The sequence below is a fragment of the Podarcis cretensis genome (assembly GCF_951804945.1).
Source record: "Podarcis cretensis genome assembly, chromosome: 11".
NCBI classification, from domain to species: Eukaryota; Metazoa; Chordata; class Lepidosauria; order Squamata; family Lacertidae; genus Podarcis; species Podarcis cretensis.
In genome coordinates this window covers 23,838,226-23,854,737 of record NC_137180.1, presented here as the reverse complement: position 1 = coordinate 23,854,737, position 16,512 = coordinate 23,838,226, and the positions used below count along the sequence as shown (strand labels likewise).

General features: G+C 44.7%; 1 long non-coding RNA gene across 1 annotated transcript; it reads left to right on the top strand.

Annotated features, from left to right (window-relative positions):
• Positions 1–11,510: 11,510 nt before the first annotated feature.
• On the top strand, positions 11,511–15,594 carry LOC307226942. Its single transcript, XR_013843722.1, has 3 exons — positions 11,511–11,593; positions 11,993–12,114; positions 15,349–15,594. It is a non-coding gene; the product is annotated as an uncharacterized lncRNA (long non-coding RNA).
• Positions 15,595–16,512: the final 918 nt, after the last annotated feature.

Sequence of the window (16,512 nt, the reverse complement as noted above, 5' to 3'; positions counted from 1 at the left end):
AGACCCGCCGTCTGGAAACGGTGCAGAACGGTGCGGAGGCGGTCCTCAAACTCCTCTGGTGTGGGCCCGGCAATCAACACATCATCGAAGAAGGGGGTGACGCCAGGAATCCCTTTAAGTAGAGAGTCCATTAGATTCTGGAATATGCCTGGTGCCACGCTGATACCGAATTGCAGCCGCTTTACCCTGAATGCTCCTCTGTGCGTCACAATCGTCTGTGCCTCTGCTGTGGCCTCATCTACTGGCAGCTGTTGATATGCTTGGGCCAAGTCCAGCTTGCCAAAAATTTTCGACCCAGCCAGGGTGGCAAGAACATGGCTGACCACTGGCACTGGGTATGCATGGGCCGTAAGGGCCTTGTTTATGGTACATTTGTAGTCTGCGCAGATGCGGACCGAACCATTAGGCTTGACGGGTGTGACAATTGGGGTTTCCCAGGGGGCATTAGGCACCGGCTCCAGCACTCCTTGCTCCACAAGCCGGTCCAATTCCTCGTCTATACGGGGTTTCAGGGCGAACGGGACCCGGCGGGCCTTGAGCCTGACCGGTCGTACTGCGGGGTCAAGCTGTAGAGCAATTGGGGGGCCCGTATAATGTCCCAATTTCCCATCAAAAACCCCCGGAAATTCCTTGCATATGGCGTCCACGTCCACTTGTAAGCTAGTGTGGTTCACCCCGGTGACGGCTAGCCCCAGTGGTCCAAACCATGCCAATCCCAGTAAGCTAATGTAGGGGCCCTTGACCACCAGCAATTCCAGTTGCCGCGTCCGCCCTCGGTATTGCACCCTGAAGGTCCCCACCCCCATTGTGGGGACCTTACGTTTCTGGAAGTCCCGGAGGGTGAATGGGGCCGGCCTGAGTTTGGGACCCCCAGTAGGACACAGTTTCCTTAAGGTCCTTGCCGAGATTATGGATAGAGTTGAACCCGTGTCAAGCTCCATGCGGCATGGGGCCCCCTCTATCTGTACGTCAACATAAATTTTCTCTACGTTGGGGTGGGGCAACTGGTATACCTGGAAGTCCGTGAGCTCAGTCGAGTTGCCTTGGTGCGTTGGGCCCCGGGACCTGGGGCTCTTGGATTGGTCATCTGATGCCTGGCGTCGGGTGGGCCGAGCCCGACACACCCGGGCGATGTGTCCCGATTTTCTGCACTGCCTGCACTCTGCGTTGCGGAAACGGCAGGTCCTCCTCTCGTGACTTTCTCCGCAGCTTGCGCAGTTCCCTCCTTCTCGTCGAGGCAGCTGTGGTATGTGGGCTGCTTGAGTGCGCTGCTGTACTCGGTACACCTCCTCCCTGTTGGATCCTGAGACGTCGGTGAGGTCTTCATGGTGGACCCTCGGTTGGGATGGCTGGCTCGGCCGTGCCTCTTGCGTCGACCTCTCGGCAGCTTCCGTTGCCAGGGCCTCCTCCAGAGCAACCTGGAACGTTAGGTCCTTCTTAGCGTAGAGGCGTCGTTGCAGCTTCTCATCCCTCAGGCCACCGACGAGGCGGTCACGAAGCATGTTCTTCAGCTCTGAGAAGTTGCAGAACCGGGCGGCTTGGCGGAGAGAGGTCACAAACCCAGTTATGGTTTCCCCAGGGGCTTGCCGCTTTGCGTAGAAGGCATTTCGACGAGCCACCACTGAGGGCTGCGGCGAAAAGTGCCCCTTCAGCTGTTCCATTATTGTTTTGTATGGAACAGTAGCGACGTCTTCAGGCGCAAGGAGAGCCCGGGCGATTTCAAACGTCTCCTCTCCGCAGACGCTGAAGAATATTGCCCTCTTCTTGGCGTCTTCTTCATCGGTGACCCCTTTGGCTTCTAGGAGGAAGGTGAAACGGGAGGCGTATGCTTCCCAGTCTCCAGATGCTGGGTTGAACGGCGAAAAGCTGCTGTTGGTTGCCATTCTGAGTTCCTTGTGTCCCGGAGCTGAAGCCTGGATACACGGTGCGAGGCAGCGATGCGGCAGGTGGCGGTGCTGCGGTGCTGTGTGTGGCAGTCAGCTCAGCGGGATCCCACCTTCGTCGCCAGTGAAATATACTCAGAGTCGCAAAGTGATTTCATGCTCTTTATTCAGCTCATAGTGGTGAGGAGGAATGAATGAATGTCCCCTCAAGGTATCTGCTTTATATACATTATTTACACAATGGGCTGCACATGATTGGCTAATTCCGGAATTCTACTGTAAGCCAATCAGGTTGTGGATTCACTTCTATCTGGAGCATGATTGGGTAGTTCCTGCCAACCAATCATACTGCTGCATTGTTCTAGGACCAATCAGACTGCTGCATTCTGAATCCTATTGTTCTAGGACCAATCAGGCTGCTGCCTTTTGGATCCTATTGTTCTAGGGCCAATCAGACTGCTGCAGTTTGGATCCTATTCAACCCAGTACATAACAGTATTCCCTGCTTCCGACTAAACATTTGCTACCTCTTTGGTCTGCATGACTTATCATTTTCTTGCAAGGTACTTGACAGTCCTTTTCATCTTTGGGTGCTTCCAGATGGCTGTGTATTGTTGGACAGGTGCTCCTCACACATGCAGGGTGTGTGTGTGTGTGTGTGTGTGTGTGTGTGTTGCAGCATCTTTATGACGTTGTCCTCAGCAAAATGCTAGTCCATATTTTCCCCCATTTAGCCTTTCATGGGAAAATTTGACCTTAAAAACAAAACACCTGTCATCAATGACCTGTTTGTGATGTTTCAACAATCCACTTACCAGAATCATAGACATCCCAAGTACCCCTCTGCAAAAAGCTAACTATACATCATGGACTTGATTCTTATAAAGGCAAAACTAGTAAATGCTAATAAAACTAACAATCCTATATTAAGCTTTCCTGGTAATACGAAAACATTGTTTCGTTGTGTGGATTCTTTTGAGATATAGCAATGCCCATTGTCAGGAAAATATGTGGCATGCTGTTCTTTAAGCAGCAGATGAGTATTGTGACAGCAGCTGTCCAAAACTCAGAAAGACAGGTAAATGCTGGTTCTTATTTAAGAACAGTGTTAGACAGCAACAGATAATATGACTGGTCTTTACAATCAACAATCTCAAGAGTTTCTGTATTTAAAATAATGAATAGATCCTGGTTTGATTTTATTTGAACTCTTTGCTGAATTTAAAGCTTTATACTTTTTGCAGTTCAATGAATATCTGATCTTTAAATGTATTGTAATAGCTGGCTGGGGACTTATTTGTGTAGCCTTATGAAGCTTTGCCCTCGGGTGGGAAAAAATATTGCGCCCGGGAAAGGGAGTGGGAGTCAACAGACACTCAAGGAATAGTTTCGGAGAAAAAGTTTTATTTCTACCATCCATGAACTGGTAGAAGGAGCAAGTGTGATAGTTCACAAACAAGCACGAGTTCACAGTCATTTGCACAGAGCATATATTCCCAGTTCCCTCCCCTTTCTCCTCCTCTTCCGAGGTCCTGCCCCATGAGTTCCTCTGAGCATGAACAGAAAGCTCCTATCTTTGGGACTATTGGGACTCTTGGCACCCTTCCCAGGAAAGGGGTTGAGAAGCCAATGGGGGGGGGGGTCGAGGAGCCTTGTGGTTCAGCATGTCCAAGATGTTGCAACTGAATGAGATAAGATTCAGTTCTCAGGCCTGCTCTGACAGAGTCTATTCATTAGCCTTTTTGAAGCTCTCTTGTACTGATAAAAGTAAGGGTTTGCCCTTGCACAGCATCTTGTGAGAAAAGCAGAGGAAAAACTTTAGCTGTGGATTTTTTAGAAGAGAGAAAAGGAATTTTGGACAGTTTTTGAGGCCTGGGGTGATTATTGAGGGGGGGGGTGACTTCGGGCCTAGGTGGGGTCACCTGTCCTTACCTCCTTCAATTTGGATCTTTATTTTTAAAAATCCCTTAAATATTACAAAAGTTTCTAAATTTCAATATTTTTCAGTATTCAACACCTTTGGATTTTTGAGGGAGTGCCATGACAAAATGGCTGCCATGGGGAAAGTGGCGTAACACAAGGTGCAAGATGTGGCCCAGCTATACAGTGGCAACAATAATGTCCTAACTAAAAGTGTGACTGACACATATGTTTAAAATATATTTTGTGTATGCAGGCAAAAAAATAACACAAAGAGAAAGAAAGCATTATTCTGAATAAAAATTAATTTGGTGACAAGGTCTTTGTAGATTGCAGCAATACAGGCTCAAAAATCCTCTAAGCTAATTTTCAAAAGACCTAGTAAGTCATCGTAATCTTACAAACAAATTCGATAACTTAGGATATTGTCTCCAAAGCACAGACAGCACCAAATGGGTTTCTATTTATAAAGGTACTTAGTTACAGGGTCCTTCTGATCAAAGGATAAAGACAAAACAGTTGGCTAAGATAAATATAAGTTATTAGGCAAGGGAGAGAAAGCACACACAAAAGGACCACAGGTCAATGCACTATGATAATACATTATTTATTGTGCAATAAAGAAGGATATCTAGGTTACATCCAAAAATCGACTTACAAGATAGCTCTGTTCTCGCTGACCTTTTGCAGAACAGCAAGCGAGTAGGTATATAAATGTTTTGCAACATGCAGTTTGGTATAAAACCTTTCAAAATGCACATGGCTAAGTGTCAATATTTCCCAACTGTATTTTTATGTCTGAGTGAGGAAAATAGGTGCATACTTATTATAATATCCCAATACGCATACCAGGAACGTTTTGTCCAATCTACAGCTCAAACACATCTCAACAGCAGCACTGTGTGATGTTTGTGCTGAGGTTGAATATTTGGACCAGCATTTTTGCCACAGGGAGCTATGGAGTTTGGGGAACAAGAACTCTCTCTGACGATTACATGGAATATAAATCTGGGTTTTGTTTCTGCACGTTTGGGTGGCAAGGGTTGGTTTCATCCCTTCTCCTTTTAAAAACTATTCATTTATTTACATACCACTTATAAGCAGTTTACAGGGGTAGAAGCCATTAAAAGTCATCATTAAAATACACAATAAAACAATCCCATAAAACACTTAAATTGTAGCCTTATGAGGCTTTGCCCTCGGGTGGGAAAAATACTGCGCCTGGGAAAGGGAAGTGGGAGTCAACAGACACTCAAGGAATAGTTTCGGAGAAAAGGCTTTTATTTCTACCATCCATGAACTGGTAGAAGGAGCAAGTGTGATAAGTCACAAAAAGCATGCACGAAGTTCACAGTCATGTGCACAAGCATATATACCCCTTTCCAGTTCCCTCCCCCTTTCTCCTCCCCCAGGAGTCCTCTGAGCATGAACAGAAAGCTGTCTTGGGACTATTGGACTCTTCCCAGGAAAGGGGGAATGAGAAGCCGAGGGGGTGGGTCGAGGAGCCCTGGTGGTTCAGCATGTCCAAGATGTTGCAACCGAATGAGATAAGATTCGTTTCTCAGGCCTGAGTATTCTTGGCAATGACAGAGCCTATACATTAGCCTTTAAAAGTAACATTTTGCCTTTTGCCACAGCATCTTGTGAGAAAAGCAGAGAAGAGCAGAGAAAAGCTGTTTTGGATTTTTAGAAGACAAAAGGAGTTTTGGACAGTTTTGAGGCCTGGTTGATTATTGAAGCCTGGGGTGATTTCACAGACAGGATTTGGATATCCTGTCCCTACAAAATATTAACACCCACACTTGAAAATATGCAATAAATCAATCCTGTTGAAATAACACCACAATTTAAACTGGAGAGTCAGGCAGAGAGATCAAGGGAATGGCAGTAGAAACAGAAACATCATCTTTGAAAGCTGATAAAATACCACCACACATTGCACCCTCATATATCGTCTGGGGATGCATTCTATGATACTGGTGCCATCAAAGGAAAAACCCACCACTATATCAATAACCATTAAGCCATGGCAAGATGAAGCAGATTCCATTGGTTCAACTTAATGCGTTGACCAGGCAATGGAGAGGAAGTCAGTCTTCCAAATAGAAAAGCTAAGTTGTCAGTCCCATGAGCATCCAGATTCCATTTTGAGTGTTTGGAGCAGTGACTTAGTTATTATTTTTCCTTTTAAGTTTAATTTTTTAATAAATAAATAAATATTAAACCAGCCTCATTGTTCTGCTCTCACTAGGTTTTTCATTTACCAGGGTGTTTGCCAGTGGCATAAGTAAAAAAAAAAATGTGTCCTGGGCTTGTCTGAGTAAACAAGCATTCATGTTAGACAGGGGTGGTTCTACAATGAAACTAATGAAGCCTAATTCTAGAGGGGCCCCAGAAGCCAGAACAGCAAGAGGCTATCCCAGAAGCCAGATCCCTCTTGCTGTTCTGGCTTCTGGGATTCAGAATATTTTTTTTCTTGTTTTTCTCCTCCCAAAACTAGGTGCATCTTATCGTCTGGTGCATCTTATAGAGCGAAAAATACGGTAATCTTTCCGTAAGGTGGCTTTAGGCATGCAAAACTGGTTTGGTTTGCTTTTCCTGGAGAATAATAGCATCCAGGTCATTCAAGCCCGCAAGCAGCTCAGATCTGCTGGATAGCACAGAATATTGGCGCCTTCAAATTACATCAGCATTGTAAAAAAGAACATCATGTATTGGTAATTTTATTTTATGTTTGCCTATTTATTCTAATGTTCCAAAAGATGACCAAATCTGAAGCCCTGGTTGATTGTCCTTTCTGTACAGAGCATGTGTGTGGCTTTTCTCTTTCCTGTCACTTGGACATACTCTACTACTGATAAAAACATTCATGATGGGAAAGACCATTGTTTAGATTCTGTCTACAAGGTTTTAGGGATGCTGGTGAAATTTACTGGGTGCTGCTAAAGCAAAGCCGATTGTAATTTTTAAAATCTCTGATCAAGAGGGAGCAATGATGAGAAGAAAAGAGGAAGGGTTTAAAGACTGGTGAAAGTAAAACTTCCCCCCATGTTTCCAGAAAATTGATAACGGGTTGTTACCTCATAACATATTTGCTTGCAATTCAAGCCCATGTTCCTGATTGTTTGAACACTTCGGATGGCTTTTTCCAGATTTTCAAACGCAATGTACTGTGAAACGCTGCAATGAAAGAATGACAAATTTTGGCTCCCCCCCATGCTTAATGCTTAACACCTCCATTAATGAATGGCCAAGTAAACTAATTGATTAATTCTGCACTATGAAATAAACCCAAAGCCTGAAAGGAATATTTTTATTTCATGTGTTAAATATTTATTTCAGCCTGACCTTTGCAAACGATCTCAGAGTGGAGTTAAGTGTAACTGAAAAAGCAGCAGATACTTGTGAGAATGCAGCTGGAGTTTGACTTTTCTTGCATGTTAGTGAAGGGCCTATTAGAAGAATGGGATGCTTTCAAAAGGCAGGCTCTGTCTGAGGCCATCTCTGCATCTCAGGACTGTTTGGCAAGCCCTTTATTATTAGCAAAAGGCATGGAGCAAGCATTGGTGGAGACAACTGTGTTTGTCACTACAAGAAGCTTCCAGTATCTGTTTGGGGACTCAGCTACATTAGTCAAAAAAACGTTTTGAATGCATTATAAGCATGCAACACCAGATGCATCTCTACAGATGGCGCTGTAGAGCAGAAAAAAATTCCTATGTGATTTTACATAGCAGTTTCCCCCCTTCTTGTTATAACGATTTAACTTCTGACTTTTTGATAGTGTGTCCATCCGTCCCATCCCCCCGGTGTGTAGATCCACCCTGGTTCTTCTTACAGTACAGGGTGACCAGGAGACTCTGTTGGATAAGTGGTCAGGAGGAAGCAAAGGTAATTGCTTCTACCAGGCATTTGTTTATGTAGTTCTGCTTATCTAGGTTTCCTCCATACGCAAAAAGACATGAAGAATGGTCCCATTTCACTTCCAATGTGATAGGCGCTAAACCACCTTAGCTCACTATTAGAAGGAACATTGCATAATGGAGTGCGGAGGGCTGGGAAATCCCTGCATGTGCTGGCTCCACTTTAAAACCAGATGGCTTTAAAAGAAGATTAGACACCTTTGTGGAGGGCAAGGCTATCAGTGACTACTAGCCATGATGACTATGCTCTGTCTCCACCATCTGCGTGTCAGTTGCTGGAAACTGCAGGAAGGCAGAGTGCTGGTCCACTCAAGGGCCACTTTGTCTGCTTCCCACAGGCAAGTGGTTGGCCACTGTGAGAAGAGGATGCCGGAAGAGATGGGCCATTGGGCAAATACAGCAGCCTCTACTTGCAGGCGAATTTTAGGCTCCCTTCCCGGAGGGCAATAGTAACAAGGTATGAATCAGGGTATGAATCAATAGTAACGAGGTATGAATCCCAGTAGTGATGTATGGAAGTGAGAGCTGGATCATAAAGAAGGCTGACTGCCGAAGAATTGATGCTTTTGAATTATGGTGCTGGAGGAGACTCTTGAGAGTCCCATGGACTGCAAGAAGATCAAACCTCTCCATTCTTAAGGAAATCAGCTGTGAGTGCTCACTGGAAGGACAGATCCTGAAGCTGAGACTCCAATACTTTGGCCACCTCATGAGAAGAGAAGACTCCCTGGAAAAGACCCTGATGTTGGGAAAGATGGAGGGCACCAGGAGAAGGGGACGACAGAGGACGAGATGGTTGGACAGTGTTCTTGAAGCTACCAGCATGAGTTCGACCAAACTGCGGGAGGCAGTAGAAGACAGGAGTGCCTGGCGTGCTCTGGTCCATGGGGTCACAAAGAGTAGGACACGACTAAACGACTAAACAACAACAACATGAATCAGGGAAGATTTATTGCACGTGAAACCCCAATGAAGAAGTCACTACAAAGGATTCAAACGCCATGCAAGCATAGGTACATCAACATCAAACCCACCCTGTCGTTGCCTTAGTTCAACACAATCTTAAAGCATCATTTCAGCGACACGAACCAATAAGCAGTTTACACTTTTTGACGTGGCACTGTTAGTTCCCTTTGTTGCTACCCTATTTTACACCGTCAGCTAAGCATAACTGCTCAATCTGCAATTCTCTTTGAAGCTCCTACAGCGTGATTTGTTGCGTTCTCCATCTCCTGACGTCTCCAAATGTTTTGATACCTGAAACATAGCTTGCTTACTCCCCTTTCGATCCAGTCAAATATCGCCTTGTTTTCATTCCACCGAGCAGTTTCTCTTCGTGACAAATTAACTATTTCAGTCCCTGCATCCCTCGCTCCTGATATTCTGTTGGGTATCCCCTTATGATGCTAATCTCACTCCTAACTTTTTTACCCCTTTTTTCTATTCTACCCATCCATCCATTCTCCACCCCCCCCATCTATCTTAACCATATGCAGTGCCGGATTTACGTACAGTATAAGCTAAACAAGCTATAGCTTAGGGCCCCAAATCAATATCCTTACCCATTCCCCTGCTGTTATCTGGAATATAGGTGCAGCATTCGTTTCTCACCAGGGCGCACACTCCTTTGGCCAAATGCAATCCAGCACCATTCTATCTTGCAAGGAAACTAAGCATATGTTATACTCTTCACCATCAATTCCCTCCCCAAGCATTAATTGAAGCATTTATTAATGTTTTTAATGCCTGACTGAGGGCATTCAGCCATTCTCATTGCCCTTGCTGCCTCATACCAAAGGAAGGCTGAACCAAAACGTACCTGACACATCATTACTAAAAAGGAGGCTTATTTTGTCCTTAGATAAGGCCATTTGTCTCTCATTTCTTACTCTTTCTCCAAGATGTGGACGTATACGAAATGCAGGCATTAGTAACACCTTCCATTCCAATTCTTGAGTAACCAAAGGTACGCCTTCTGTTCATGCTTAAAAGCAACTTCTTCCGTACGTGGGTAAACTGCATTTCAAAACCTTCCCTTTGCAGTTTTCACTGGGCCAATAGTCTTCCTTTCCATTCATGGTTACATTTTCTATTACAGCTCAAAGGTTGATTGCTGTTACTTTGAACAATCACACATTCCTGTCCCTTTCTTCTTGAAGCAGAAGGAATGGCAGACACATGCAGAGGTTTAGGAAGGACATTCACTTGCATAATATTTACAATTCTTATCTGCGGCACCCTCCCACATCGTCGCTCGACCCTCCCAGTCCAAGCAATGGACTTAATTTGCACACCATTAGATAGGAGAACAGAACCAGCCAAAGAAATCTGGTCCTGAGTTGACCTGAAAATGCAAGCTTGTCTGGAAGCCCTGCTTGCAGCATATTGATGATCCAGATGACCCCTACCTAACTGGTAGCAGCTGTAGCAGTGAGCTTATATGTGTTTCACACACTCTGATGTATTCACAGGCCCCAGGCGTAGCTAGACGGGTTGTTGTTGTTGTTGTTTAGTCGTTTAGTCGTGTCCCACTCTTTGTTACCCCATGGACCAGAGCATGCCAGGCACTCCTGCCTTCCACTGCCTCCCGCAGTTTGGTCAAACTCATGCTGGTAACAGTCCCTTGTGTTCCTATGTGACGTAGCCTACTTGAGCCTATAAAGATTGTGTGTATCTTCATTTGGGTGTGGATAAGCCATCTCCTTGCTGTCAAATCTGTCCCACAGAATGCTGTGAGACAGGGGCAAGGAGGGAGCTGTTGGACTTTTGTTGTAAGCTTGTACCCTTCTTTAATAAATCGTTAGACCTGATCACTCTGCTGGTTTGAGCATCTTTTTTTGGAATTCCTGTGTACCCGAACTTCCATGAGGCCTCCTCTGGTTCTGGGAGGTGTTTCAGGTTCCCAGCTGATCCCATACTTTACTGCAAGGAAACATTCATGCAATTCCAACATACACTTAGGTTGAGAGCTTGACAGGTCTCTGTCTTGAAAAGCTCCTTTCAAAGGCCTGTCATCCAAATGTCCCGAGGCTCTGAAGAAATAAAATATTTTGTAAATCCAGCATGGTTATTATAGATAGGGTACAGAAAAGCCCGTCAGCACTTGACTTACAACAGTTTCAGGGCCACCTGCAGTTGTACCAAACCAGGTATAGATACAGCAAAGCAGAATTCAGAGAAGTGTGAATTTCAAAAGGTTAGCTGCATTTCAGTTTCTGTATTATTTCAGAAAGTGCAAATTGCATAGGTTCACATAGAAATGAGAACTGAACCCAAATTCTCCCCGTCCCTAATTATAAGCAGCTTCTCAAACTTCTAAAAGGCCAAAATAAAGGGCAAACAAGCATTTCAACAGAAAAGGGGGGAGGGGAGGGAATAAACTTTTGTTAACGAAGCATATAAAGTTCGTATTTTCGCTGCAAACAGTTCTTATTGACATAATGAAGAAAGCCAGTCATGTCTAGCCCATGGGCCTTTGCTGAGATGCCCTCCGAACTCCCAGTTCTGTATACAATATTCCCATACGACCGGCAATTGAGCAACATTGGTTTGTCACCTGCTGCATCTGAGGGCAGCAGGGCAGATGGCATGACATAAACTGCTTTGTTCTCCAATACTTTGTCATTGTACACCCCCCCCCCCAATTCCGCCAGCCTCTGTTGCTTGACACAGCCATCTCACTCTGCTTAATGGGTAAGGCTGGCCCAATAGTTTGAAATGTTATAATCATTTCCTTATCTCTATAGGCAGGAATTCTTTAAAACACTGTCTCTTTGCTGTTGTGGTTGGGGACATGAAAGCAGAAAAATTCTTCCAGGTGATCATAACTGTTCTCCTGGCATGCCGCAAACAACTCTGCTTATCTAAGTAAGCACAGGAGCTTTAGAATAATCATCCTAGGTAACTCTTCTGGGCCTGGGATGCTGCCAAGACTTGGAAGGTGTCTTTCCTTCCCCTGGGAAAGAGTTTTCTCCCATCAGTTGAAAAATATGGATCCCCCCACCTTTAAAAATAATAATAATATTCTATTGAATTTTCTGTCTCTGTGACCTTTCTGGTATCCTATCTGTTTTCATGTTGGATCATTGTGTGCCGTAGAGATTTGAAAGCTATCTGCATCTTAAGAAATAAAAATAAAACGAAGATGAGTTGCAAATTAAATGCAAGCAAATCCTCAGGGCTCAAAGAGTTGCTTTCATGGTTGAATGTGATACTTCGCCTCCAACATGTTTCGGAAACTTTTCTCTTTCTTCTCCTGCCTTTCAGTGGATTCCTGTAATATTGGGAATTTTACATGAAGGAGCTGAATGTCTGAAATAACATTCCAGGTGTTAGGGCAGCAGTGCTGGGATCGCCGTAAGGAGTTCCGTTCTGAACATGAAGAAATAGTAAGAGAATCTGATAAAATGACTTTTAGCAATGTAGAAAATTAGTATTCAACTAAAAGGTAAAGGTAAAGGTACCCCTGCCCGTACGGGCCAGTCTTGACAGACTCTGGGGTTGTGCGCCCATCTCACTTAAGAGGCCAGGGGCCAGCGCTGTCCGGAGACACTTCCGGGTCACGTGGCCAGCGTGACAAAGCTGCATCTGGCGAGCCAGAGCTGCACACGGAAACGCTGTTTACCTTCCCGCTGGTAAGCGGTCCCTATTTATCTACTTGCACCCGGAGGTGCTTTCGAACTGCTAGGTTGGCAGGCGCTGGGACCGAGCAGCGGGAGCGCACCCCGCCGCAGGGATTCGAACCGCCGACCTTTCAATCGGCAAGTCCTAGGCGCTGAGGCTTTAACCCACAGCGCCTAATGGGACTTTATTTGTGATTGTAATGGTGCCCATTTCCACAGAAAGCATCAACCTCCCCCATGTGGTTTCATCACTTGCATTCAAGGGCTGGGGGAATCCCCAGAACAAATTTGGGAGGGTACCTGCGGGGCAGAGGCGCCAATTGACACCCATGAAGGGGGAGCAGGAAAAAACTTAAATAGACCAGAGACAATTGTATTTCATCCAGCAGAGCTTTTACTGGTGCTGAAGGCAAAAGAGCACAAATGGTCACAAATCCAATACATTCAGGATTGGCAGCACTTACCATAAAACTTACAAAACTTAAAATAAGTCTAAAACAGGCTTCCTCAACCTCGGCCCTCCAGATGTTTTGAGACTACAATTCCCATCATCCCTGACCACTGGTCCTGCTAGATAGGGATCATGGGAGTTGTAGGCCAAAAACATCTGGAGGGCTGAGGCTGAGGGAGCCTGGTCTAAAACCTGACACTACAGCATGCAGAAACAGAACACCAGAACAAAGGAGACGGAAAAGAGAAAGCAAGTAAAACCTCCTGGTCTTACTATTAGTCAGCACAACCTTGGCAGAAAGATAACAGAACCAGTTTAAACCAGCTGTACTCGGCTTCCCAGAGAAATAACCCAAACAGAAACCTTCTTTCACACAGAGAAACTTCTTGAACCTTCTTGTAGTAAACAGAATAGGAAGGATCTCTACACATCAGATTAATACTTTCTGTACTAAGAAATGATAACTGACACCAACTTCTCGAAAACATTGGAGAAGCCCAAGACAATGTCCTGACGTCATGCGCGTGATGTTGCACGAAGCCAAGGGGTGGAGCCAAGCGTGGTGGCAGCATGGCTACAGCAACTGGTGGCCCCCATCCTCCCCACCCCCCTGCAGCACTAGGGAAAGGGGGGGAGCTGCCCCCACAGTGCCTCCAGATTCTACTCCAGAGAGCCAGTGTGGTGTAGTGGTTAAGAGCAGTGGACTCGTAATCTGGTGAACCGGGTTCACTTCCCCGCTCCTCCACATGCAGCTGCTGGGTGACCTTGGGCTAGTCACACTTCTCTGAAGTCTCTCAGCCCCACTCACCTCACAGAGTGTTTGTTGTGGGGGAGGAAAGGGAAAGGAGATGGTTAGCCGCTTTGAGACTCCTTCGGGTAGTGATAAAGTGGGATATCAAATCCAAACTCCTCCTCCTCCTCTTCTTCTGGCTGGTTCAGTTCCCCCTACCTGGTGACGTTCTGCGCTCCACAGAAGGGGCAAGGGAGAGATCTGCCATATCTGGTTCCTCCTCTCTGACTTTTAGTTACAAAGGGATGCCCTCTCTGCTTCATCCCTGGGTGCCCACCTTCCAGTCCCTCATCTTCTCCTCCTGTTTGCATTTCAGGCTGCCAAATCATGCCAGATTCTGACAAAGCTGAGGGGACCATGGCAGGACAGGAGATATGGGTCCCAGCACAAAGGACCTGAGCCTCTGGCTTCCTGTGCCTTCCCCTAAATATACCTATAAAATCAACTACCTGAAAGCTTTTCTCCTTTGAGTTTACGCTTTAATTATGGGGCAAATGTCCAAGGCTGTGTTATGAAAAGACTCATGGCCTAATCACATTTACTCAGACATAAATCCCACTGAATTTAATAGGATTTACTCCCAAGTAAGTAAGTACAGTGGTACCTTGGGTTAAGAACATGATTCGTTCTGTGCCAGATAATAAGTGTTGGAAATGTAAGGAATCTGAAGGAACGTTCTTCCACCTCTGGTGGACTTGCCCCAGGGTTAAGGCCTTCTGGGAAATGATATATAATGAGCTGAAAAAGGTATTTAAGTATACCTTTCCTAAGAAACCAGAGGCCTTCCTTTTGGGCATTGTTGGCCAGAGGGTGTTAAAGAAGGACCAAACATTATTTATGTATGCAACAACAGCAGCAAGGATACTTGTCGCCAAACATTGGAAAACCCAAGATTTGCCCACGTTGGAAGAATGGCAGATGCAACTGATGGACTACATGGAGTTAGCAGAAATGACCGGCAGAATCCGAGACCTGGGAGAAGAAGTAGTGGAGGAGGATTGGAAGAAATTTAAGGACTATCTTCAAAAACACTGTAAATTATATGAGTGTTAAGAAGGATGAGAGATTTGAAAACAATAGGGCACCATAAAGTTAGCTGAAAAGATTATGAGAATGAGTGAAGTTCATGAGAAAGATAAATTTTAAATGAATATTATGTTAAAACTAGGTATTCAGGATTTTGACAAAAATATTCAAAGGTATGGATAAAATATTGGAATTCTGTACAATAAGAATGAAAATAAGGTGATAAGTTGCTGGCTAAAGTTTTATTAACTTGGAAAGTAGGAGCGAGAGACGTGAGGAAGTCCAAAAGGAAAAAAATGAAGAAAAGATGGTTATTACAAGATGTATAACTTTATGTTTGTTTTATTCTTTGTTTGTTCTTTGTTTATTCTGTCTTTCTTTTCTTTATTGTATTAACAAAATTCTTAATAAAAAATTTATAAAAAAAAAGAAAAAAGAACATGATTCGTTCTGGAGGTCCATTCTTAACCTGAAACTGTTCTTAACCTGAGGTACCACTTTACCTAATGGAGCCTCCCACTGCTGCCATGCGATTTCTGTTCTCATCCTGAAGCAAAGTTCTTAACCTGAGGTACTATTTCTTGGTTAGCGGAGTCTGGAACCTGAAGTGTCTGGAACCTGAAGAGTCTGTAACCCGAGGTACCACTGTATAAGATTACAGCCATAGCTTGCTTATCTTTGTCTCTAAAAACACTCCTGCTGCTATCTTTTCCTTTTCTGGTTACATTCTCAGGAGAAGCCAACATGTTGCCCTCCGAATGTTGTTGAATCACAACTCCGATCATCTCTAACCATTGGCCATGCCATCTGGAGATGGCAAGATCTGGGAGTTAACAATATCTGGGAGATATTCCCCCCCCCTTCCTCTTTCAGCATGTTGCTGGAAAAGGACAGGAGCGGCAGTTGAACAATTTTGGAGCCCAGCCCGCAGTGTAACATAACCGCTGTGGTATATATAATAAACAAGATTCAAATAGCACTTTTTGCTTAGTGTGAAATTAATAAGGCCTCCTCTTGGGAATTGCTGCATGTATAGCATGGCTATTTCTTTTATTACTGCTATAGTACGGGGAAAAAATGCTATGCCAGAGTTTCCTCTGTATATTTATAACAGTGCTGTGCCGAATCCTGTTCTCCTATTTCCGAAAATATTGATTCCTTTGAGAAAGAGGCTTCCATTTGGCTTTGTTATTCTCGGCGAGCTTTTCAATTTCTTTCAGCTTTTGGTGGGGACAGGGTTGAGCTTATTTTAACATTGCAAGGTGACCAAGGGTGGTTTGAATTCTGCAGCCTCCCCAGCTGCCTGCACTTCCTGATCTGAACAAGACCTATAGGAAGAGTCCTCTCAGAAGGCCTTCTCTGAGCTTTAATTGAAACACACAAAGGTGGGAGCCCTGGCTACTGATGGCCTGAGATGGGCAGATGTGCTGGTTTTGTTTTATTTTTTAGGGAAGATCTTCCCATTAAAAAAGCTTTGTGCACAATTCTTTAAAATAAATTAATTCAGGCATAGGCAGACTTGGCCCTGCAGATGTTTTGGGACTACAGCTCCCATCATCCCTGACCACTGGCCGTGTTATCTAGGGATGATGGGAGTTGTAGTCCCAAAGCATCTGGAGGGCTGAATTTGCCTATGCCTGAATTAATTAATCAAAAGACTTTGCTTAAAAGAAGAACAAGGACATCATGAGGTTCTTAGGGAATATGGGTACCCAGGAAAGCTGCAGAATACGGACCACTAGAGATTTGATGTGTCGCGTGAAGGAAAGAAGCACCCGTAGGCCATTTTAAAAGTAAGTGCAGCGAAAACCGTGTGCCCCACCCTTGAGAATTTATCTGAAATTTTCTCTGCCCTTTGATAATTTTTGAATGCTAGTTAGTTCTTTTCTCATTAACT